Genomic DNA, 26,421 nt, shown 5'->3' on the forward strand with positions numbered 1-26,421 from the left:
ACCTAGCAACAAGACAGACGGATGGATGGATGGGGGGGGGGGGGGGGGGGGGGGGGTGTTAGGAGAGATGCTGAAGCAAAATGAGATGAGAAAGACAGAAACTAAATTGCCAGGGAGACTAAGGGGTGGGTGTGGTGCCCGAAGCTTGAGTTTCTATATGACAAAGTTTGAGGGTAGCAGAGTCCCTTCTGTGCTCTGGCCTTCCTGAGAAACCATGACCACATGTCATGGGGTGAAGGACACATCCAGCTCTCTCTTGAGCCATGCTGCAGGTCAGTGGGCTCCTGTGTTTTGACCTGCATATCAGAAGCTCTGTAACCAGCTCAGTTGTAAGCAAAAGTCTTCACCATTTGCAGTGCATGGACTTACCTCAAACCTGCCTCTCACCAGGTGGCAAAAAGTGCCCTTTCAAAAGGCAGTCACGAGGCAGCCCTTCTCATGCCCACTAAGGCACAGCAAGTGAGCACTGCCATAGCTGGTTTTCCTGAACCTGAAGCCACGGGGAGGACCGATGACATCAATGCTGCACAGGGGATAACCCCCATCAGTGGTCAGAGCCCTGTGCCTTCTCCTAGTACATACCACACCGCAGCCATCGCTAGTATCAGTGGGAAACCAGTATCAGTATTAGCATCAGTGGGAATGGCCAGGCTCCCCCACCACCTCTTCCCAGAGGACAGGATGCTGTTAGAGACTCGGGGGTCAGCACTAGGGAAAGCTGTGCTCCCCAGAGCTCTAAAAAAAGGACTTTGTTCCTGCTCAGCATTTTTTATTTTTTTCTTTTTTTCCCCATCTGGGCTAAATCCACTCTTAGAAAGACATAACTCCATCTCCAGGGAAACAGGCTCTCTGTGTTCACAGGGACTCAGCCATCTCTCCCCCTCCTTTTGCCATAGGGTCACTGAGCAGTGAGGCTGAGACACACAGGTGCCATGGGGCGTCTGGCTCGTGTGGCCACCACAGGCCAGGAGCACTCTGAGGCAACATGTGCTGGTCTCCATGCTAGAGCCAGAGCCACCACAGGATCTTTGTGAGCCTGCCCAGCCCTGGAGAGCTCACAGAGGAGTGATTACGGAGATCGACTGTGCTCAGAAGTATCTCATTACTGAGACTGACTCGTGCAGTCTGCTTTGAATCTTCTTCTTTTATGCCCAAAATAGCTTCATGTTCTCAGCACCAGTTTTCTCTGCAAAATCACTCACTGCCCTCCCTCCCACCACAGAGAGCCAGACATGTCCTGCTCACAGAAGACCCCCCCCAGCTGCGCTGCAGCATCCCCATCCTCCCACAAAACCCTCATCCATCCTCTCCCAAGGTGAGCACTGCAAGATGCTTTGGGTAAGCCAGGGGGCCAAAACAGCTCGGGAAGAGAGGAGGTGACATGACAACAGGCTGAACTCATTTCAGAGCCCCACAGGCCCCTTTTCCAGCTTGCTCAGGCCAGTTACCACCTTCCTTCCCCACCTGCCCAGTCTCTGGGGAAGCAACTCATGTCATGGTGGAGGAAGTTTTCACCCAGCAGTTTCTGGGTTTCCTATCTTGAGGTTCAACCCTCAAACCTGAGCCCCAAGGAAATTCCCACAGCAGCTACATTTTGGGGTGTTTCTTTATTCCCACAGCCAAACTCCATTTGAAAGAGCTGCTCCACATTAGCACCTGAGTTGGAAAAGAAAAAAGCCCTCAAGGGTCTTCTGGGCTACAGTCCACCATCTATGAATGGCTATGAGACCTCTTTTATGGATGCCATTCCAGGTAACCCAGCCCTTCCCTGCTTTGGGAACCAATTCCCAAATCTGTGATGATCGCCCCCAGCTACCCCTTCTTTGCTTGGAGGCAGTGCCATCCAACGCACCACACAATGTGTTGCAGGAGACTTATATGCAGATTTCCGCTCAGTCCTGCCAGCTGCTCTGCCCTGCTGGGACTCCAGTCAAAAGCACACATCAGCAGTGGACGCGCTGCATTCCTGCATCCCACACTTCTGGGCACAGTGCAGAAGCATCAGCCCTGACACAATGCCTACACAGAATTCATTGCAGGATCTATGCCTTATCTCGCCTCAGCATCTGAAAGCAGACTTTGGTGAAGTCCTACATGCTGCTATTTAAAGTAAGCCAATTTGTATTCATTCTGCTTGCTACATTCACCAGTTGTTCTGAATTGTGTTTGAAGCTGAAGGGAAGAGGAAATGTACAACAAGAAAAAATTATACACTGGTAAATTTTGTTCTAATCCCTTCTCCTCCCATTATTTCTTCCCCTTTTTTGGGTTTCTTTTTTGTTTTCTGTGTTTTATGTATTATTAGCTTTAGCATAATTTTGACTGAGAAAATATATAGCTGATAGGACGGACTAATTACACTACCTAGAAGAATTAATTACACCATCTGTGACTGACAGTGGAGCCTGACTTGTTGCTTCCTGGTAGATGGAGCTACAACACCAGCTGCCCCAAATCTTTCCCTGTAGAAGGCAAAAGAGGAATTACTGTAGGAAACATCACTTAAAAGCCATTAATTCCCTTTTTATAAGCAATTTAGCATCATTGGGTGACCTAGCCTGTCTGGCTAAATCAGGGATGAGGCTCTCTGCACCCCCTTGAAATCTAGAAAGAAAATATTTCTACACCTATCCTGGCCCTCTACCACTAGCAATCAATCCTAGGAGATAAAATGGTCCAGGGCTCACTTGCAAGGCAAGTGGCACAATAGGGCTCAGGTCCTTGTAGCTACCTTCCTCTTTTGCCCCTTCACACCTCCTGGGATCAGTCCCTGGACAAAGCCATCCCTGAGCTGGAGCCAGGCTTTGTCTCTGAGTTGGCACAGGCTAAATCTGTGCTGGGGGTTGCTCTACCGCATGATGTTCATGATGATCACAGGACAGAGAGTACCCTGCCCCTGCCCAGTCTACTCACAGACTCTCATGATCAGCATTTGCTATTGTTGCCCTACTCCAGGGGAGGTGGGAGGGCAGGCTGCTCTCTCAGCACCCACTGTGGATGAATAAGAAACCACAACACCGTGAGGGAAGCAGGGAGTTGAAGGCAGTGACGTTCTGCCTCACTGGAAAGACTGCATCTCTTACAGGTTCACCCACTAAGTCCTGTCAGCCTGATGCTGGCATGTCATCAGCAATGGGCTCTGACTGCATCCCTGAAAGGATGGTGGCAGCTTTGGTTTCTGCAGCCAGCTGAAAATCTGCCCTGGTTTCTGTCCTGGCTTACAATGGACCTGCAAAGATTGTCATGGCTAAATGTGGGTGATGGAAGATCTGTTCAGTTGCACATCCTTGAATGTGTGTTTTCAGCTAAGGGAAGGGAATGGTGCCCACATGGCTCAGGAAATTTGAAATAGTCATGCTTTAAGGTAGCTGCTCCTGCCCTTTTTGCCTCCAGCTCTGCTGCAGTTCTTTTCCTCCCACTCCTAAGCCCACTCAACTTACACAGGATAAGCTGTCATGCTTATGTTAGAGCAAACCTCTTGACTGTATAAACACATCCCTAACTAAAATGGACCCTAAGCATACAGTTTTCTGTACAGGTCATTGCTATTTTTGTCAGGTGCACATTACATTGACAAAAAAAAAAAACTGGACTCCCCAGCCCTTGATCCCTAGTTTTGACCAGGGATCTGGCTTCTTTCAGTGCTGAACAACTCAGTGCCGTGATCCTTAGGCTGAGAAACCTGAATTCTTCTCTAGGTAACCAAGGAAGAACTCAAGACATCCACTGAGACCTGATGTTTGCCTGACTCACTTTTTGCCCCAGGTCTTGAACAGCATCCAAATAATATTTTGGTTAAGTCTCTAAGAAACACACACTAGAAGGACACAGACAGATCCCCAGATCCTGGGGAATTCCCAGGCACGCTTTAGGCAAGCTTTATTTTGGACCTGATATTGGGAAATGTCCTGGTTGGTGACAAGGGATTGTCAATACACAAAGATGCGTTGGACTCATCAAGTAAGCAAGGTGCCGAGAACAGCTCAAGTTCCGAGAACTCTCCAAAGGGCTTTTTTTTACACCATGAAATTCCTGAGTGGGGACTGAAGTTCCAAAGTACTAGTCCTGCATTGCCAGAGCAAAGACTCATGTCTGGCTCATAGCAAGTATTTGCATAGATGCATTTCATGAGAGAAACTTCCTGAAATCCTCCTTACCTGGAAAGGAGAGGAGCTACAGAAAGCAACAAAATTTGGTGGTTATTCTTTCCTCCTCCCCAGGTAATCCTTGTGCCTCTTATCGAAAGGAATTCTGCACCTCCAAATTGGGATGTGCTTTTCTGTGTAGTCTATAGCCACTCCCAGCTCCAAGGATATGCCACTAGTTTCTCTTAGAATGGCCATGTTTTGCATCTTGCCAAGTTCTGTACATGTGGGTGAAGGGTGGAAAAAGAGTGGACTGAAGCAGAATTGGAGAGAAGAAAGGAGATGTGGCAGTGAAGGGAGAAAAAGACAGAGAGAGTCTAAGGAAAATGTGTCTATACGAAGTAAAAGGACATCTGATTAAGTGGAACAGTCATGGGGGAAAAATAGGAAAAAATTGGGGAACAACTGCAGGGATACATTGAGTGAGCAAAATGAGAGAGGAAAAGAGGAACAGATTCATGAAGAAAAGACAGGGAGATGCCAGTTTGCTATTTGCAATACTGGAAATAGTGATGGAATGAATGATTTGGATCCGGTACAGAATATTCATGCACACAGTTTTCAAGAAGCTGTTCCTGCATTTTCTGCTGGGTATTTCTGTGACCTTGAAATGTCACTTTTTTTTCTTTATACCATAGCTTACTTACCTGTCACTTGGAGGCAGTGATAATATTTCCATTAGGAGAGCATGGGTATACTTACACAAAAAGCTTCAAGATCACAGATGTAAGCACAAAGTATTGTCACATTTAGTTGGATTTCATACACATATAGACATGCTCAGATGACCACATATATCAATAACTACACATATGTAGATATAAATATATCATGAAGATATGTATGCCTTTTTTATTTATTTAGGCCAAGCTGACAGTTTGTGGTTGCCTAGTTACCAGAGAACAATAATGAGAATCTGTTTAGTATATATTGCATGAGGAAGGGAAGGGAGAGGGCAGCTGGGTAGCATGTCAGCCACAGCCACTTGTTGGGTAGATTAGCTCTTTTAGTGGGAAACATGAAGAACTGCAAAAGAGATCAAAGCTGAAAGGAATACATACAAGAAGGCAAGCCTTCCTGTGATATATGTGTGGTATGTATTGGTAGGTCTTGGTATTTCCGCGGCACCTCTGTGAGCATGAATTAAAGCTCAGGTCATTAGAAGTCACGAAGTGTTCATCACTTTTGTGACACACTTCACCTCTCAAGTTAAACAGACATCAGGAATATCACAAGCAGTTTCAAAATCTGCCTCCTTTTACACTGGCTCTCTACTCTCCTGGTCCCCATACACACCAACACTGGCACCCCCACTTCAAAACAAATGCCTTTGCTAACTGTGAGGAAGGAGGTTTTGCTGGTCAAAGCAATAACCACTCCAGTAATCAAAAGTAACAAAATAGCACATTATGCCCTTCCTACTACATTTATTCTTTCCAAGATTTGCCTCCACTGCAGCTCCCAACTATTTCAAAATTTGCTTGGCCTGATTTTATAAACTCATGGAGAAGCCTTCAGGTTCAGGAACTCATCTCACCATTTCACTTCACGTTAAAAGTAGACTGGGTAAATTTTATTGATGGAAAACAGCTTTCCCAGGTTGACATCTTGTATTGCCAGGTCTCACAGAAGCGCAGAAAAATTAATGAGGGAACTTGAATTTGTCCCAAGACACTATGAGAGTGGCTTATGGTTCAACATTCCCTTGGGAACAGAGCTTCTGGAGTTCCATCTTCCCTAAGGCACTTCTAACAGCAAGCAAGGAGGTTAAGATAATATTAAAGATAGAAGGTATTTGCTACAATTCCTATACTAAAAATAGACTTGCTAAGCTTAGAGACAGGCATACATCAATTAAAAAAAAAAAAACAGACTTTTGCTATGGTTAAGTTGCCAGAAATTCACTCTCTGCTTCATCCAGCTAAAAAGATGCTAGAACACAGTCCTTGTATCACAGTCCTTGTATCCTTGAAATACCTAGTATTTCAACTAAGCCCCTTGTTGTGAGTATTACTCAGACACATACTGGATATGTTATAGTTCCCTCACAGGGTTCCACCAATAGTTAAGCCTTCTTCCCATTCCCCTCAACCTCCAAGAACTCCCTATGACTCATAACATTAATATTTAATTAAGGTTTGTTAACATTTCTTCCAAATGATTATTGACTGTCCTAACTTCAGTAATGCTGCTGCTGTCCCTTGACATCTAGGAACAACTCCTGACACAAGTTCATCCTCTGTTGGTGAAGTTAAACACCAGTGTTTAACTTGATTCCAAAAAAAGCTGTTTGCATGCTCTTAAAGAAATACTGCAAAGACTCTCAGAGCATATGCCTGGTACTGGACCCAAAGGACCACCCAGCTCAGCTCTCTGACTGCAACAGGAAACAACAAAGGCTTAGGCAAAGACAGTGCAAATATACAGTGATCCTTCTACTGTATTATCCCAGCAGCCAGATATCTGCAGCTGAGAGTTTCCTGAGCTAAAGACCACATCTGCGTCAATCTGTTTCGTAGATCTTAATGGCTTTTTTTTTCCCACCATAAATGTGCAAAGATGCTTTTAGTACTATTTATAATTTTGCCCTCAACACCATCTAGTGAAATCCACAGTTCAAGCATGCACCAGATGAGAAAAAGTGCCTCTTTTTGCTTTTGACTGATAGATTTACTGGGAATTCCTATTTTTGATATTAAAAGAAAACAGTCATATCCTACTCATCTCTGTGATCCTCCTAGACTTCTGTCATGTCCTACTCAGACATCTCTTGTCCAAGCTGAGAAGTCCTAACACCCTACCAAATAAAAGGGAGTGTTTGAATCTAGCAAGATTCAAGCCTTCTAATTCAAGCCAAATGAAGCTTTGAAAAGTGCACAGAAATGTAGAAAACAATGCAGGTGTAGTATGAAGTAGGTATACATTATACAAACATATTAATGAGAATAGCATGTGCAATCCATTATTGGCTCTTGATGAAGACTGGACAGGACAACAAACAACCAGCCTTGTGGAGAACAGTATGCTTAAGACAAACCTTACCAGCCCCATTATTGAAGGATGTTATTATATCAGAGCAGTAAATGCAAACATTTGTTTGTAATTCAAACTAGTTTCAGCTCAGCTAAACTGGTCCCAGAATCAGCTGTGCTGCCGCAAAGATCAGACGTCTGTTGTATTTCTATCAAGCCCGTTCCAAGTGAGACTGAAACCTATGCAGTAAAAGTATCTCTGACTGCCTGAAATCTGAACTAAATTACAGCTCTGGCAAATTTTATATCAAGCTTAACTGAGCAGGTTTATAAACTATCTTGAATTTAGGAGGCATATGCTCCAAGTCTGGAGTTTGGTTTGTTTCTGTACTCATGCACACAGGTACAAATTACTGCTTTTTAATCCCCACTGCAGAACACAAGTCTTCTTACTGCCTCAACCTACCTTGTGTGCTGTGCCATAAATTATGCTGGAAGCAAAGTGTATGACATATAGGAGCTAAAAAACAACAAAAGAAACACAAAGACCTGAAAATGTCCACCAGAAAATTATAACTCAAATTTATTCTGCAGCCTACACCCTCAAAGACTGTGGCACCTACAGCCAAATGCTTTTTAGAGACATTGAAGTGACCTTTGACTCTTCCATTGCCTACCTACTTAGCAAGACTTATTTACTTCATGTTCCTCATGCAATCTGAAATCATCCAATAATAACTATTCCAAAAAAAGTCAACCACATTTTCATATTTAATATACATACTGTAGCTAAATAAAACCACTTTCAAGGGGTAAATAATTGCAGAGGAAGAGAAAAATTCAAGAGCGTAGGCTATGAAGATGCACTTTCAGCTGAATGTTTTAAAAAGTGATTAGTTGAGGCAGAAAAGCAGAAAAACTGTTCCTACATGGCTAAATCAACACTAGAGGAGGGTTTCACAGTAACTGTGGAAGGTAAGTAGAAAAAACCAGTATGATACATATGAAGGAAGGTGTGGGAAGCGGGTTATGGTCTAGGAGGTATAGTAGATAAGAGAAAGGAACCTGAATCAGAAAGTTGACTCACCCTGGGTCTACAGGCAAGTTCCTTGATCTCCAATGTTGAACAGTTTTTCCATTTGTAGTGGGGAAGTGTAACTTACAAATGGGCTATTGTGAGCATTAATAGTGCAAAGAGGTTTAATAATGTAAGTGCAGTACAGCCAGCCTCTAGTGAAAAAAGCCAAACCAGGACCTGGACTCCAGGAAGTCAATACAAGGTTTCCGTATTTTTTTCCTCTGGAAATGCCAGTGCGTTTGAACTGCCTTTGGAGCACCCTATTCCCAGCTTCCCAGCATGGAACATTAACAAAATCACCAGCGTTCCCAAAATCAGATGGTGATTTTGGATGATGTCTGCAGTGACTCTGGCCATTCAGTGATGGAGAAAATCCAGCTCCTCCCCAAAAGCATTAGTGATTCCCCACACCCCATAGACTTGCTCATGTGCAAGACCAACAGTGAATTTTTCACTTCTCAGCTCCAACTTTCCTGCCATTATCCCAGCTCATAGGAGTTACTTCCCATTTCTCCCCCTTAGTCCTTATCACACCCCTGCCAAGATTCTTCATTGCTTTCCTACCCCTACCAAAACCTACCACGTGGGTTGTCGTGTAACAAGGTGGAATAGCATGGGGTAAAACAACACAACCACAGCTGCATTCAAATTTTCCTGCTTCTTTCTTGCCCCGGGAAAAAAAGAGTTTGTAATCTCACTTTTTCCCCTTTCCAAGCCTGGTACTAAAAGTGAGTGGGCAGAACAAAGTCAACCCATTTTCCCCAAAGGTGACAAAGGAGGACTGCTGCATAGAACATCTCCTCCCTCCATTTTCCACTGATGTGAGGTTCACTGTCCTTTCTTCAAGGTCAAAAAAACCTTTTCCAGTCTTTTTCAGAATCTACAAAAAAACAGTAGCCACCTGTTAAGTGAAACAGGGGTCATGGCTGAGAGACATGACCTGGCCAGAGATGTAAGGCAGCACAGGCCCAGACCACAGAAAAATAGCACAAGGTGATGAGGGGACCTTTTCCAAACAGACCATCCATGTGGGCAGGCTAGGCAAGGCCAGGAAAGGGTGTAAAATAGGGAAACAATGCAAAAATCAGCTCTTGAATCATTTGGAAATTGCTCCATTGGAAAGAAGAGAAGAGCAAAGGTAAAGAAAGGTGTAGCAATGGACAAAGAGGATCTGAAGTAAAAATAAGGCCTTTTCTAGAAGTAGAATTGAGACAATTTGTATATGCAGGTCCCAGACATTACCTACATGTAATGACACCACCTCAGGATTCATCCCCACAGAAGCAGCCCAGCCTAGACTTGGCCAGCAGTGGGATGAGCAGCACGAAAAGACAAAGCAGGAGCTGTGTTGGTGGCTCTGCAGACAGTGCTCTACCACCAGAGACAGTTCTGAATGAGCACCTCCCTGAAAGACTATAGCTGAAGATTCTGTCTGCCAGATGGCCCCAAATTCTTCCCAGAGCTTTGGAGTTTGTTGTGATTTCCTCCTTTTTTAGGGCTATGATGTCCTGCCTCATGCAAAATGAGGCTTCATCTGCTTTAAGTAGTAGTGAGACAGAAAGCTTGGAGAGCTCTCAGCATGGGGGACTCTGTTTCTCCCCGGCATTTGCAGGTACCAGTACACTGCTCACACCAAAAGCTGCTACCACACATTGTTATTTCTAGAGGGGATGAAGCATGTATTGCCAGGGAGTAAGAAATCTCCGCTGTGGAGAACAGGCTGGGTCAGGAAAACATGCAGTTCAGGAAAAGAGACTAGAAAGCAGGAAGGGGTGGTTTGTAAAGCCAAAGCAGACTACGACCATGTCTGATCTCAGGTAAGGGGTCCATCACCAAAGCAACACAATGTGCAGGGGATCAGAAGTCTTAAAAAGGAAGCAGAAAGAGGAGGAGATCAAGTGGAAAAGAGGATGCTGTGGGGTGGAACTGGCAGATGAGATGGGAAAGGCAAGCTGGATGAACACTATTCTATCACCCCTCCTTACTGAGCAGAAGCACTTTGAAAATAAGTCATTATTATTACAAATATAAAGAAATAATCATGGTTTTTCTCTATCATCTGTCCATTTGATTGAGAAATGTCAGATGCTCGGGGAGGGGAGGAGGAAATATTGACATCAGACAACATCTATTTGTAAAATCGCATCTTCCAGTTTCCCAGCAGCTGTGATCTCCCGTTAATATCAGGAGTGAATGTGAAAGGCTACACAGAGGGGAACTGGGGGTGAAGGAATTAGGATTTTCAGTTCTCCCAAGCAATACTAGGCACTATAGCCAGTGCTTGCTAACAAATTGACTCAGTCACTAACTCACATGGGCTCCCTCTCTAGTAATGGACTCCTCTCTCATTAGCAAACACTATTGACAGTAAAAATAAACACACTTGCACCCTCCCTCTCTTGTGCAGCTGACACAGCCCTGATTAATGGATCTCACAAGTACATCAATGAAATGAGAGGACAGTTGCCGCTATCAACCAGCTTGAACACAGGATGGAGCTAAGAATAGTATTTTAGGTTTACAGTGTCTTTCTGTCATGGTCCAAAGTACCGTAAAGAACAGAGGGTGGTCTAGCAAGCTCTGAATGATTTGCAGTAAGTACATTTGTGAAAGGGCTCTCATTCTAAACTTCTCTGATCAGTTGCTCAAAGCAGACATATTTTAAATTTATTTTCTGTTAGCACTGACAGTGAACAATACCCAGAGTTAACAGCGTAGAAAAGATAACAACAGAAAGCAGTCAGGCTTTGTTTTGTTTGCAAAGTGAACAAAGTCTCAAACAGTTCCTTTGGTTCTAAAGCACAACTGCAGGTACCTTGTCCTAGTGATAAAGTATTCCAGCAAGTCTCAGGAAAAAACTGCGAAGATGTTATGCCTAAATTATCTGAGAACAAGACGGGGAGAGAGGAAGAAAGTATATTTGCTGCCTTTAAACAAATAATCAGATCTTTTCCCACTGAAGTGCAAGTAGTTGAGATTGACACTTTGGTAAGAAATTGTCATTACACCAGACCGTAATAAAGGAAAAATCTTCATCATTTCAGGAGTATGTCTAGTTACATATGCAACAATACCAACATTATCACAGAACATGCCCAGCAGCCTGCAATGGCGGATGCAGTTTTGTGCAGAAGCAAAGCCTCTACTTCCCATCAAAGATTATACATTACAGAAACTTCAGCAAAGAGCCATTATGCACATACTCCACAGTCTGTGTCTGAAGACACTATTTTGAGCAAGAGCCGTATGTAAGTCTTCCAGCACACAGTGTTCTGCATGCATTATCCCACTTCACGTTACTCATTGCACATATCCTCCTGCCTGAACTGTCAGCTGCAATCTCACCAAAAAGGGCAACAGAGTTGAATCCATTCCCCAGGCATCTAATACCATGGAGTCCATCCATTTGTCTGGGAATTGGTTTCTGTCCTTATAGGAGGGTTTCTGGCAAGGCCTCACATTTTCCACGGCAACAGAATTTCCTACGGAATACATTTTATACCAAAGCATTTCTTAAACAGTAGGACTGAATTCTTCAGGGAATAACATTCTACTCTAATGTTGTAAAGAAATCTTAGAACACAAAACAGATGTAATATGATGTCACACTGTCCTCCTGAGTACATGGCTAGCATGGAAACATCCTTATCCATTCTCTTCTGGAGAGGTTTTATGCCCAAGTCAGTTCTGTGGCTCTTCAGCACTTACGAGAAAGGCATAAAACCCTCCCTTTTCCTTACTGGCATCTAATCCTAATTAAAACAAAATTATCAGGTTTATTAGGTTTATCTTAATGGAGAAAACAGCTGAATGAATCTGAGGTTCCTTAGACCCAGTATAGACAGTGGCTGATTTACCAAACCTCAAGTTACCATCACTTCTCTCATTGCCTTCCCCATTGGGTGTTTCAGCAGTGAACTGTAACCAGTGCAAAAATTAATTCTATGTTAAAAACAGACACCATGAAAACAAATTGAATGTAACCTCAATATTATTGGTGAAAAGGGTAATATTAACAAGAACATTATAATTTTATATGTAAATATATTCCTTTTTTTTTCAGGGAGTGTCCAGCAGCACTAAGGCTCAGTCAATGAAAAAACATGAGTTTTGTTTCAAGCAGCTGGGTGTCAAAGCCATCTTAGCCCTGATTCCTGCAAAGAATGCAACCTGGCTATTTTTTCCCCAGTCAATTCTCTTCTGGTAACCCAGAATACACCATTTACTAGCATACATTCTTCACCAATGCTACTAGACAGGAGTTTGTCAACTGGTAGACTTGAGGAAAAGGGCATCAAAATCAGATCAGCTAAACTGGCACTAGTGAGTAGGGTTAGGGGCTGGAGGCTGCAAAACTCTCAATCACCTGGAGGCTGGAAATAGGATTTTCTGCATAGATGAAGTTCTTGGAGGAGGTAGAGAAAAAATTATAAGATTTCTTTAGGAAAGAGAGAGAAAAGGAAGGAGACATGAACCAATCCCTACCTTTCAGTTCAGTCTGTCAGGAACACATCTATTCCTCCTGAATGATCGGAGGCTGAGATGGAAAGCCATCATTTTTCCTTCCTAGTCTTACTGTGGTACCATGTTTTGCAAAAAATCCCATCTGTTGTTGATGTTCAGTGTGCTCGACAGTTCTCTGTTCCCCTCCACCACAAGCTGTTGCTGTAGGGTTCAGTTCTTCTCATCCCAACTCTCATTTGCTTTCTGCAGCCAAAAGCTGCAGCTCTGAATGACTCCTAAAGAGAACAGAAGACATGCAGCTTCTGATCTTTCTGATGGAAGTATTTGCTTTGTAACCTTTATCTTTTTTCCTGCAATCATACAGGAATTCTTCTGTGTACAAAGACCCCTTTATTTTTGTACCCACCTGCCCCAGATTTTTGCTCCTTCAACCTCCTGCATTGCATTCAGCACTTCCTGCCTCCTGTGCCAGACCCTTCTGATAACATCAGGTGAACAGAATAGAAGCAGCTCTATAATAGTAAATTATGTTTGTTTTAAATCTATATTTGTCATGCCAGTGTGCAACAGAGAAGATTTAATTAGCCAGTGAAGCTCGCCTTTGGTATGTTTTCATGAATACAATAAGAGTTTTAATGCATGACTTCAGGCTACTACAACAAACAAAGAAAACACACCATGAAATTAAGAAACATAATAAAATACAAGAGAAGACACTTGGCTGCTGGTACACTTTTTACCAAGAAATGGGCCACCACCAAACCTGGATCAAGCTGCCTAAATCTGGGGATGTACTTTAATTCAGAACCAAATTTTGCACTACAGTCTCAGTTAAATGCTGGAAAGAAGTTAATTGCATGTGAGATGACTGCACAGGATCCTGTTTAGAAATGAGGAGAGAAGAGAAAGCATGGGTGATGAAACCAGAGGCCCTGATGTGACACATTAAGAAAACCCAATGTAGTTTTGTATTATTTTGATGAGAAGGGCTGCAAAACAACTACTGTGCAAACAAGCACAACACCAGGACACAGTATGACCCTGTCTCAGAAATACATGTCTGTGTTTCTGCCATGCTCTTTTTACTGGGTCTGTATAACTCTGAAGTGGAGCCACCCAGCTGCACAAGTGCTCACACAGCTCTTTAGAGCAAAGGCATGTCCTGCTGGCTTCAGTGATGTCATACAGATGAGTAATATTAAGAGTCAGCACCAAGAGTCAAAGCTGGACTTCCCATTGACCTCTTCTAAGCAGCTGCAAAATATCACCCTTCAGATAGCCAGACCATTTCTCGAAGGTCTTTCCATCAGCTCAGGTATACCTTTGATCTTGTCCTAACACGTCTTGCCTGACCTTCTCTGATGAGTAGAAGTTAAATGATACATTTTACTTTGCAGGTATGTTATAAGGATTCATTATTTAACATTTACACTTCTCTACGCATAATGCTGTGTGAGGCCATTTACTATCTTTCAGTCTTCCATTCATGTCAAGAGGAGAAATCAAACACAAAACCCCAGTTTCAGACCACCAGAAAGAAAACTATCCAGCCTAAATTTCTAGCAACTGTTTTGAATGTCGTCTATCATGATTTCTAGCAAATAGACTTTCTCTCCCATGTTTCAGAAACGCTAGTAACCTACAACGTGAAGGAGAAGCACATCAGCAAGCTTTACCAAGTATGGCTCTGCTGGCAAATCGTTAGAGCTTTACTGTGCTTGCAGCACCCATTAATGCATATCCATCTTTGCAACTACTATTTCCACATAGCACAGCATGAGAAAGAAAATAGCTCCTGCAAACACACACCTGGGGTTTGCATCCAAGCATGAGTAGACAGGGCTTTTTAACATGAATCAGGTTAGGAGGAAGCCACACTTGGAGCACATAGATAAAGAGCAGTGTGGGAAGGTCCTACCAAAACTGCCTCTGTCACTCCAGGGCTGAAGGAAAGCTTTCATTCTCCAAGAGCTGCCAATCTAGTACTTTTTTGCTAGTGATAATATTTTCTAAGTTTAAAAATAAACTTAGTGAAGTATGCTCTGCCTAACAATGTATGTCTCTTCAGTGTCAGAGAAAAAAATTAAGAAGAATCAAAAATGGACTGAATATCAAGCACTGAAAACCAGTATCAGGTATAACCAAATTATAGCTTAATATGTTTCAGGTATCCCATTTAGAGCTTTAGATCTTCCAAGGAAATAGGTTTTCCCCACTGAGAAATGTATATGCAGTGAAATTAAAGCTACTTTAGCCCCATGTGAATGAAAAGTAGGTTGGATATCTATTTTAAATAATCACCCAAATGTTAATTTTTCATGATGGAAGGAAGACCTGAGAGGAAAGGAACATTCTCTTCTTCTAACCCTTGTGTTCACCTCCAAACTACTGTCTTGGCTTCTCAAGCCTAGCGTGTAATACAGCACACGGTCAAATATGTAAAACACTGCTTTCATTGTTATCTGCCATCTTTAAAGACAGGGCAGGGCACCACTGGACTGGAGGGGCTTCTTTGAATATTTGGGACACCATCCAAGTGCCATATAGGATGAGAGGAAAATGAGACACTAGGGTGAGGGGGAGACTCCCAGAATATGTCTAAGCAGTGGCACCCAAACCCTTCTTCCATCTGACGTCCATCCTCCCTCTCCTTTTCCTCTCTTGGGAGGCAGACCCTGCAGGAGCGCTAGCAGCCTGGGTGGCAGTGGGGAAGGGAGCTGGCTCCTGGCTACAAGTGGGGCTCCTCCGACTCCCCCCACACCACCCTCCACCAACAAGAGGGAAAAAAATTCCGCAGGCAAAGGAGGAAGGCAAGTGCTGCTGCTAAGTGGCTCATTGGTTTCTATGGCAACTGTCTCTGCTCTACTCCAGCTGCTTACCCCACAGTCCCTCTGTCACCCTATTTTTAGCTGAAAAATCAAAGAAAGAGGAAAAGTGGTGGAGGTTTGGGGAGGAGAGAGCTGGGAGACCTTCTTGGGGTTTACAGAGAGGAGGTTAATAGGAATGCAGCCATGTCTGGCTTTTAACGACAAGTTAAATCCTTGCTGTGGACACTTCTTACAGGATTCCTCAGACTTGATGCACAGTCAGGTCCCATATTTGCCAAGACCGTGAAGCAGTGTGCAAGCAAGGCAACCCAGCCATCCCCCTGTGAGTGTGCGAATCAGCTGAGTTGTCAATTTGACCTTGGTGTTGAAACCGTAAAGAGCAAGAAGGCTTTTCCATACCTGGGGAAGAAACCCTCTCCCCTCCCACAACCCAACATAATGAAGTGATGTATGTCAGCACACCAACACCTTTTTAACTCTTTGGTCTGAAATGCTATTTCCTTTTTTTTTTTTTTAATAAAGTTGTGTCTTCTATGATCCCTCTGCGTGGTACAAAAAGGGAAAAAAAAACCATCTTCACAATGAATCCCACACGTTTTGCTTAAATACCTCATCAACAGAAGACCCAGAACAAAATTTACCTGGACTGTATCAAGGCTGTACTTCAGTTAATGGATTTTGGTATTGGAGACTTCGACTGTTGAGCTGCAATGTTGTCTGTTGGTAAATCTGGAGCAAAGATATTATAGCCTGCAGTTTTAGTATGCACAGAAGTATATGTTCACAGAAGCATGGGTCCCTTAGTCTCTTCTGAATGACTACCTGCTTTTCTGAAATGGATGCACCCAAACACTGTGAAACAGCTATTTCAACAGATATTTCTAGCATCATTCCCTTCCTTCACCCTAGAAATTCTAGAAATTTTCATAGATAGAATCATAGAATAGTTAGGATTGGAAAGGACCTCAAGATCATCTAGTTCCAACCCCCCTGCCATGGGCAGGGACACCTCACACTAAACCATATCACCCAAGGCTCTGTCCAACTTGGCCTTGAATACTGCCAGGGATGGAGCATTCCCAACCTCCCTGGGCAACTCATTCCAGTACCTCACCACCCTAACAGTAAAGAATTTCTTCCTTATATCCAGTCTAAACCTCTGCTGTTTAAGTTTCAGCCCGTTACCCCTTGTCCTATCACTACAGTCCCTAATGAATAGTCCCTCCCCAGCATCCCTTTAGGCCCCCTTCAGATACTGGAAGGCTGCTATGAGGTCTCCATGCAGCCTTCTCTTCTCCCAAAATAATAAACTTTAAGCTCCAAACCAAGGCAGATTGATGCCATAAGCATCTATTCACTTTCTTCATTCCAACTGCCATGACATTTGATGCTTGCCTCCAAACTGTTCCTGCTAACAGGGTTGTGCAAGTCTACCTTTGTACCACTTATTTTCATTTGCTGCCATGAGAACAGATATTGATCTGTTATCTGTGCTCACACAGCAAGGCTTCCCATCTTGGAGCTGTGATATTGTTGGACTAAAAGGACAAGAAAAAGATCAATGATTTCTAACAATCATCACTTTGAAGAGGAAATGCATTGGTAAAATGACTTACTAGTCCAAGTATCACATTTGCAGTCTCTGCAATCAGTTCTATATCCTAGCGGGCATTGACACTCTTGCTGTAGATAAACACAGTGTATTGGATGAGAATTGTCCATTTTAAAAATGTTACTGGTTTTGGCATGTGATAGCATAGAGTGTACAGGGCTTAAAAGGAATCATACAAATGGAGCAGGACACAGCCAACAGAGTCTAGCAGTGTTCACACCAAACAGCTTAAAGAGTGTCAGGGCAATAGGGGGGCTGGACGCTCCCCACCAAAATCTCACCATCCCATCCAGGGAGCAGGGCAGTCAGGGGGCAGTGAGACCTCCATGGTGCAGTGGGACCTCCATAGTGCAGCAGGACCCACAGCTGGTCAGGCCAGGGCTGTGGGGAACTGAAGAGTAGCCCTGCTTCAGTGTCACTGAAGGACTAATGGCACTTGGAGGCTGAGTTGGGGTCCTGGGACCTGGGCAGGGTGGAAGGAGACCCAGGAGATGCTGGGCAGGAACAGTCAGGGCTGGTAGTGCCCTTGGAGGCCTGAAAAGAAGTTGTAGAAGGAGGCTCAAGAAAAAATTTAATTCCTAGGAATTTGGAAACTGGCTCACTCTGTAGAGCCACTTAGATTTTCCACCTCAGTTTGTGGCTTCCAGATCATGCAGTGTCAACACGTCTGGTGATTTAATTACCACTGTGTGAAGTAATTGAAAATTGCCAGTATTTCTCTGAATGTCCCTTTGTTAGTTTCTGGAGAGACACAAAGAAAAGGTATTCCTGACAGACCTCTTCTGATACATGTTACTTTAGACACTTTGAACAAGTACCTTCTGACTAAATTTCATTTTTTGAAACCACTACCAAGCCCATCCTCACAGGTAACCTTGTAAAACCCATTGTCAAAATCTGCCCTCACAGGAAAAAACACACTCACCTTATAACCCTCCTGCATCCTGCATCTCTGCACAGTTTGGGGTACTGTCAGGATGAAATCCCACAGAAGAAAGCAGAAAGAGAACTCAGAACGACAAATCTTCCTCTGACAGCCCTGGAAGACAAGAGACCCCTCAGAAAAGGACAAGGATGGTAGAACAAGTACAGAATACCCAAGCACACAGGCCTGCTCTGCAAGGAAACTTGTCTCTGGCCAGCCCAGAAGAGATGTAGGAGAGAAGAGATCCTTTGCAGTGAGGGGCACCGAAGGCAGAAGCAGAGGTCACCTGAAGGAAAGTGGCAAGGCATTGACTCCAAGGCAAGGAGGAAGAGAAAAAATACATTCCACTAAGCACACATGCACAGCCAGAATGGAAGGAAGCCTGTGATAGGTAGTGACGGATAACCTCATGCCGTGAGCAGTAAACGAAAGGGAAAGTGACTCCTTTTAAAAGGGGCAGTCAAGGATGGAAGAGAAAATAATCAAATGTGCATCCTCACTTGCCTCTGTGGGTTAGGTAGAGGAGTGGAAGCTCTGTGACTACCGGACAAGTGACTTTACTGAAGAACTGTGTCCCATTTGCAAAATTGGAGGCTTGATGTTCCTTGTAGAGCATTTTCATATCTGCATATGCAGATGACCAGCTCTAGGTGGTGATTCTGATCATTATTTATTCTGCTTTCTGACAAAAGGCGTATACAAGCACTTCCAGATGAAGTGTGTGTGCCATTTAATATTAATTTATGACAAGTAGTCACGTGCAGCCTTGACATTTGTTTTCCATGTAGAGGAAACTTGAGCCTTTGAATGTTTATGAGAAATGAGCACACATGCAAACAATGCTGACAGAAGATGATCTTCTTTAAAACCCATTTTCACTTCTTTTGCATTTCTCATTTGTCCTTATTCAGCACATTTAACCTGCAAACATTATCCTCAAAAGGTCACAGGAAACTTGGACTGTCAAATAAAGCTGAGGCACTGGAAAGATGGTACTTAGTAACTCACACAGAATGAGACTGATAGACATACAGAGAGAGAAATTTTAAAGAGGTCTGACCATATTCTGAGGTCTGATAAAACAGTCCTCCACTCACCAGTGAGGACCCTCAGCTCTATCTCCACCATAAACTAGAAGACCAAGTTAAAAAGAGAAAGCCGTAACAATTATCAAATGTAAACCACCCCCGTGAAACAGGTTCTTGCATCTGTACCTCCACACAGTCCATGTCAGGAGGTTATACAAAACTCTTCAGTCTGGGTAACATAGCCTAAAACTCAGGACTGACTTCACTGAAGTGCCAGAGCTATCAACAAACACATGTAGAGCACCTGCAAGGCATCAAAGTCTATTTGTTTTGCAGAGCTCTTGGATAAATCATTCCTGATAGCAGTCCTCGAGATGACTGAGCTACAATACTGGTGGGTGACCACTCCAGCACCTGCTATCTCTCTAATGATCTCAAATCCCTTAGCCTCAGAGGGAAGCAAGATAAATCTAAAACACAATCAGAGAGAAAAAGACTCTCTCCTGGAGAGAGAAATAAGTTCTTTGGAGAGTCCCATCCAGCAGGTTTTGTTCATGGAGATACTGAAAGGAAGAAAGGAGAAAGTCAGATGAACACCTTTTGTTCTTTCTTTGTAAGGACTGATAAGCTACTTTGCATTATAGAGATGTTCCTTGTCAAGGGTAAATCCATGGTCATCGAAGCTCTCTTAGCAATACCATGCATGGGTACTTATCACCTACTGTGTTAGCAAGCAAGCAAGTGTAGCATCTAGTCTGGCTGTTATGCCACTTGTGTGCTCTGGGTTCTGGCCAAAGAAAAAATAGTGGAACTGAATCTTGAGGCTCTTTGTTTCCTCATCAGTTGTTTTAATGAAGCAGAATAATTCCATTACTCTATACACAGGGGACAGGCTCTCGATCCTGTCCTTTTGAGGTCTGTTTTGTTGTTCATAATATGCAGTGATGATCTTGAAAAAGCTGGTATAGTTTACAACCAGGAACTCCTCAGAAAGGTGTTAAGTTAATAAGAATTACTTGCTTATGCAGACCACTCTCCCCATCACCGCATGCAAAAGGCCTGTAAGCTAATTTCCACTCTACCTTGTGTCCTCAGTCCATGTCGATCTGGTGTTTGCAGTAAAGTTCATTCAGGTTATTTGCATCCTTAAAATTTTAGCTACACCTTGGTATCCATTGACCCTGGTTGCCTTCACTGCAAAGAGATGACAGCAGCATTTCAGGACCTTGTACCAGCAAAAGAAACAGCATTGGAATGAAACAAGGAGGAGGATTCTGTGCTATACAAGACATCCAGGAAAGAAATTGTGCAGGATATTAGCAACACCCTGCAAGACAAGCACACTTGTAGGTATTCTTTCTGATACTGACAGTGTCTAAAATATCACAGGATGATGATGCTGTGACTGCTTTTGTACTTCAGCATCTCCACCAGGAGATAGCTCACAAGGTGTTTACATTGAAAAGCAGGAAACAGCTGTCTGGAAGTTAGGATTTCACAGCAGCAATAATCCATAGGACTCATCTAACCATCAAACAGAAGTGTGCACCAGAAGTGCTTGAAACACATAAGCAGCTGTGGCTCACCCTTCAAAATAGCCTTCCAGTTGGATCAAGGAAGACTCAGTTCAGATAAAAGATGGGGTAGCACACATCCTGCCGAGTTTGTCAGACACTAGACTTCTTTGAGGATATTGGTGCTCCCTGACCTGTCTCTCCTGCCCCATCCTGCATAGGCATATCTTTTGCTTCCGAAGGCCTATGTTGATGGAACCTCAAGGACCTTTCTCTCTGGTGTACTACTTAAAGATACCTTTGCAGCAAATTACATGGCATCATTCAACAAGAGGTAAAGATCAGACAACCAGCTTGGGAGTGGGCTAGTAACATCATACTGCATGATTCCTAAAAAGAGATTTAATAAGGGGGATAAGGGACTGCCATTACAACAATCTGACAATTTAGTGTTGCTATGCAACTTGAGTTGCGAATAGACTTCTGCAGTTGCTTATTTGTCCACTGAATGCTCAGTGACAGTGTTTGGCAACCCTCCCCCTTCATCACTTTACCTAAAGCAGCAAGAATTCATATGCAGGTTTTGTGCCAAGGTGTCCTCTTCCAGCAGTCCGGGCAAACTGAGATGCAGATGTCTATAATATATTTTTCAATTTCAGTGAGATTCCTATTGTGCCTCACACACATAAACAGCTATGTACATTCACACACATTTCTCCTTTCCTCTGATTCATTGCACAGCTTCCCCATTTTCTTCCTTTCCTACCCTAAGGTCATCATGTTGTCAAAGATGAGCACTGTCTTTGAAATCTTCTTCCTTGCCATGTGAAACCTCTTGTCATGCTAGTTCATGCTCTTTCCTAACTTTCTACATTAAGTTCCTTCAGACCTTGCTGTCCTTCTCCTGACTCTTTTCTCAGACTCATACAAAGTGGGGATAGATATGGCTATTTACTCTATCTTGGTTTGTTCACCTGTCCTAAGACTGCCTTGTCCTGTCTTGAAACCTTGAAACTGTGATTGGTTTTAAAACCTTCCAGCAATGATGCCTGCAGCCCTTTACTTGGGACTCTAGGCACTGACAAAACTCAGTGGTTAGGGAACCTGAGCTGCATGTCTCCCTGGCTGAAATCTGACTACTCCTAGTGACGTTTCTTTGTGCCACCCTCAAAAGCTCTCCCTTGCATGCTGGTATCACCACCTCAATATCAAGGTGATTTCTATTCTGCATCACTATTAACCACTACTCATTCCCTATTACCCTTTGTTATCACTTCCCAGACAACCCTTGCAGCCCTCACTCAATTTGTTGGTTTTCTCTGAATTCCTTTGCTTTCCACAATCTGTTTTGTGGTGTTGATTGTGTGATGTTTAATAGCCACAGCTCAGAGTTGGCTGCATTCCAGTGGTAGGAGGGGGAACACAGTGAACTGTGAACTGAAACTCCATATAATGTTGCTGGAGATGAGAACAAGTAAAATCTCCAGAAAAAAAAAACATCTTTGCAAATGTGTATCTGTGCAGGCACTGTGAAAATAAGGATTACGTTATGCAGAAAGGAAGAAGAGCTGACTGACAGTAGAGATTTGCAGTCCATATTGATGTTTCACAATTGTGCATCTGTCTGCAGAACAGCTATGAAGCTCTTGAAGTCATTGCACTAAAAAAAAATATAAGAAAAGATAAATTAATAACTTCACTCACCCTTTTACCACAGCTCAGAGGGTGGAGGAGGAGAGTGTTATAACAGCTCACACTAGTGAGAAAATTCTAATTGAAACAGTCTTCAAACAGAAAATACTATTTTGATAAAATCAACATTTTCCACAAAATCGTAAGTACAAATGAAAAATCCCTATGGAAAAGGTGGCTCAAACAAAATTTTCAGTATTGAAAAGTTTGCCTTAGAAAAAAAAAGGCAGATTTTTTTTCAAATTAAAACACTAATTTTGAAAGCAATTTTATATTTTTATATCATATTCTATTCTTGTTTTGTTTTTACATTATCCAGTTAAGAATGAGAGACACTGATGTGTTCAATATCCTGCCATTAATCTGGAATTGGGTTTCTAGGGTAATAAAAACAATTTGTCCCTAACTAGTACCCAGCACATTTCTTCTTCAAAGTGTAAAAATTTCAATGGTTTCAGTCAGCACAGAATACTAAAGCTGGTACCATTTTTGATAGAAAACTTGTTACTTCCTAAAAAAAATCACTTGTTTTGAAAATAATAAAAAAGCACCTGTACTAAATTATATAACAGAATATTTAATTATGATATTCATGGTATGCTATGTTACTGGTAGGATTGCATAACATGCCCTCATATGAGACTTGATCCAGCATAAGCTAACTCTGCACTACAACTGACATTTGAAACAGTATCAAAATTTGAACTAATTTTCAAAAGAAAACATCAGCTATTTTTCTAGAAGTACCTAATTGAAAGGTTCTTAATTTTCAGTTCTTAGGAAGACACTGAAAACAGTATTTTTATTACTAACAGCAACAGAAGCCTTGAAATCATACACTTTGAGATTTCTCTCAAAATGAGCATTTCAAGTTTCATCTGGCTCTCACTTAACCTGTGATTCATTCTCTGTACTAACTTTAAATCTCCCTATTTGGAACATCTTTAAGATTGGAGGCCTTATTGAAAGCAATTGTCACAAACAGAGCATGCACTTCATCTTAGCTGGTTCTACCAGCATTTGTTGCTAGATAAATCAGCTCATCAGCACTCACTTTCCTCTCAATTTTAATGTTTTTGTATGCATTCATGGGGATCTCAAAATTGTCACCATCAGGATATATAAATGAGGATAAAATTAAATCAATCTTTCAACCCAACCACTCCCACGAACTAGGAAAGTTTCAACATTCCCACCACAGCCCTGCTCACAAAATCCTGTTGCAGGTAGAACCTGGGGTGGAACAGATACTTCTCCTCCATTCCTCCGCTCATCTCATTCTGCACCTGCAAAGCTTAGACTTTTCTTTTCAGCATGTGAGAGCAGCAAGAAAAGAAAACGATCACGCTTCTGAAAGCACAAGTCTTCTGCTCTTTCTGCCTTCAGCAGCTGCGGTAAAACCGCAGCCCAAGGCTCCCACCTACTGTCTGCTGACAAGCTCGGCACACCACCCCGGCTAAAAATGTGGGATGCCAGTGGGTGCCCTGAAGCTTACAGATGGGGAGCAAAGGCTTGGTTTGTTTTCGAGATGGGAATACTTTCTTACAATACAAAACCAAGACTCAGCTCATTATGAACCACCCAAGCGTCATATGCTGTCACCTAGAACTTAAACACTAAATTCTGATTTATGTGTGGAAAATAAGATTATTTTCCTTTTTATTTCTTTCTGTCATACAGATTGTGCTAAAATGTTAGGAGGATGCAACACAGAAGAGGAGAAGAGAAGCTTGTTGGATTAGGTAGGCCTGCTCTCCCACACCCAAGGATGTCTTCCTAACCTTTCTCTGCAGTACTGCCTTTGCTTCATGGTCAGCCCCCAAGAAAACTGAAGGACTTTCTACACTTCAATCCCTACTAATTGAGAGACACTTAAAAATTAGGCTGGCTTCTAGAAGAGGCACAGGCACTCTGCTTTGGATTTTCACTTCCTCAAGGGCAGCTAAAGCATGCTTGTAGTTGTCAAAGCAGCGGGCTCACTGGCATCCTCATATACTGGCCTGATGGTCCTCTACTTTCTCTGGTAAGTCCAGATTTTAAAAATCTCTAGTACAAGTGTTTCCATGATGAACAGCTGTTCCTTCCCAGTTTTATAATGCCCCTCTTGATCTCTTCAGCTACCTTGGAGCAAGATGACTTGCTTGCAGCTCCCTGTGCTTTGGTTTATGGAGGCTAAAGTCTATGTTCTTCTTCCAATACCTTTGGGCAAGTGGATGACTACATATAGGACCACACATGTACCCATTCATAAGAAAACTCTATTAAGACGAGCCCAGAGCTTACAACATGGCCCCAGAGCTTTTTAGAATATGGAGTACACTTGGAAACTGAAGTCACTGAAAGCCATGAAAACTCTCGAAATCATGAAACCTAACCCAGGTGCCCCAGCACCTCACTACCCTATTTCTTTTGCCCACAAAAGCTCATTTTCCTAATCTTTTGATACATACATAAAATTCAGGATATGTTTTCTGGAGTTTAAAACCCATTCTGGCTGAAGCAGTCTTTTTGCAATGTAAAGACAAAAGGGAAAGGAGAAGCCACACATTGCCCTCTGGGGATGATAAAGGCATCGTGCATACAGACACTTTGGCATCCTGCTAGCATAAGACCACCAATCTCCTCTTTGTGAGCTCCACCACTGTACTGGTAGAAGTTATAGGGTGAAGACAGTATATTTTATTGACGTCACTAGCCAGCATTACTTAGAACAGGGCTAAGCACAAATGCAAAAAGAACTGCCTCCAAGCTATTCTATTTATATTCCTACCAGCTACCATTGGTACAGTCATCCTGCTGCTGAAATCCTGACCCTGTCATTGCCAGTGTAGCCACAGACCAGAGAAGTTCATTTTGGATCGTTTCAGAATTTGGCATGCCTTAATACCAGCAAAAGCAGCACTGGCAGGGGGTGGAGTGTGCTATTTGCACAGGACCTGCGTCAGGATTGGCATTCAGTGAATAGCAAGACATATGAAAGCATTTTATCCCAATATAGAGAATAACGCATCTTCCTCTGCGTTGCTGGTGGTAACTTTGGCAGTCCAAGGAACAATGGTAATTGCCTGTTACTGTGGAAACAAGACCTCCAGAAATAACACTAATGAGCCAGCAGGGTCGTGGGAGAAACACAAGCATACTGTCTCCTGCAAACACACATGATGTGGCTGCACACAAGATGCACATGCTAGTCTGAGCCTGCAAACAGCTTAAGTGACCTGAAAAAAACTTCACATAACTTTTGGAATCATTGCTCCCCCACCATACAGGGAAAATAAAAGAGATGTAAATGTCAGTCACGAGGAAAAAAAGAAGTGGGTGTACTCAGATAACAGGGGTTTATTTACTGATAGCTCCTGTGGCAGTCCAGGAACTTCTCAAAAGCAAACAAACAGATAGGGTCACCACTTTGCTAATTATTGCACTCCTCAAATAGTTTCTACTTACTGTTTATTTATTAGCTACACTAAGAAGCCTCATATGAAATCACAGCACTACTGCACAGGTTAAGAATACTCCTGCCATTAGCACTTGTCACACTTTATGCCCACACAAAAAGCAAAAGGATGAGAAGAAAGATTATGTGTTGTCTACAGGCTAGGACCTCAGGCAGAAAGGCATGTAATGACTCAACAGTGGTTATCTATCTCAGGAGTTAGTAGCAGAGCCAATAGTTTGCTAATAGCAACTTCACTCTACACAGCCTTTGTCCAGAACTTTAATCATAAACTCCTCCTTTTTCCTGCAACCTAAAAGCCAGAAAGAGAACATGGGTAAGCTGTAGGAAGCAGTCTGACACATAAAATGGAAAATGAAAATCAGAAGTTAAAGGATCAAGACGGTGACATGTCCTTCAAATAATATTGCTTTGACACTGTATTGTGGGGGAGGGTTCTCTAAGGCTTTAGTAATCTTATTTTTGGAAGTCTCAACGCACATTTCTATCAGTTTTTTTCCCTTAAAAAATACAAAAGAAAAAATCCACAATCGAAAAACTAACCTGTTTAAGGCTCCAAGTCACTCCCAGACATATACAATAAAACAAAATAGAACTATATAATTATGTGCATATTGAAGCCACTAAATGAACAGCATATTCTCCAGTGCTGAGGTGCCACCATCCCACTTCAGGATTCCTGCATTTCCTCAACAACAGTGGGTGA

This window comes from Melopsittacus undulatus, chromosome 5 (assembly GCF_012275295.1).
Source record: "Melopsittacus undulatus isolate bMelUnd1 chromosome 5, bMelUnd1.mat.Z, whole genome shotgun sequence".
NCBI classification, from domain to species: Eukaryota; Metazoa; Chordata; class Aves; order Psittaciformes; family Psittaculidae; genus Melopsittacus; species Melopsittacus undulatus.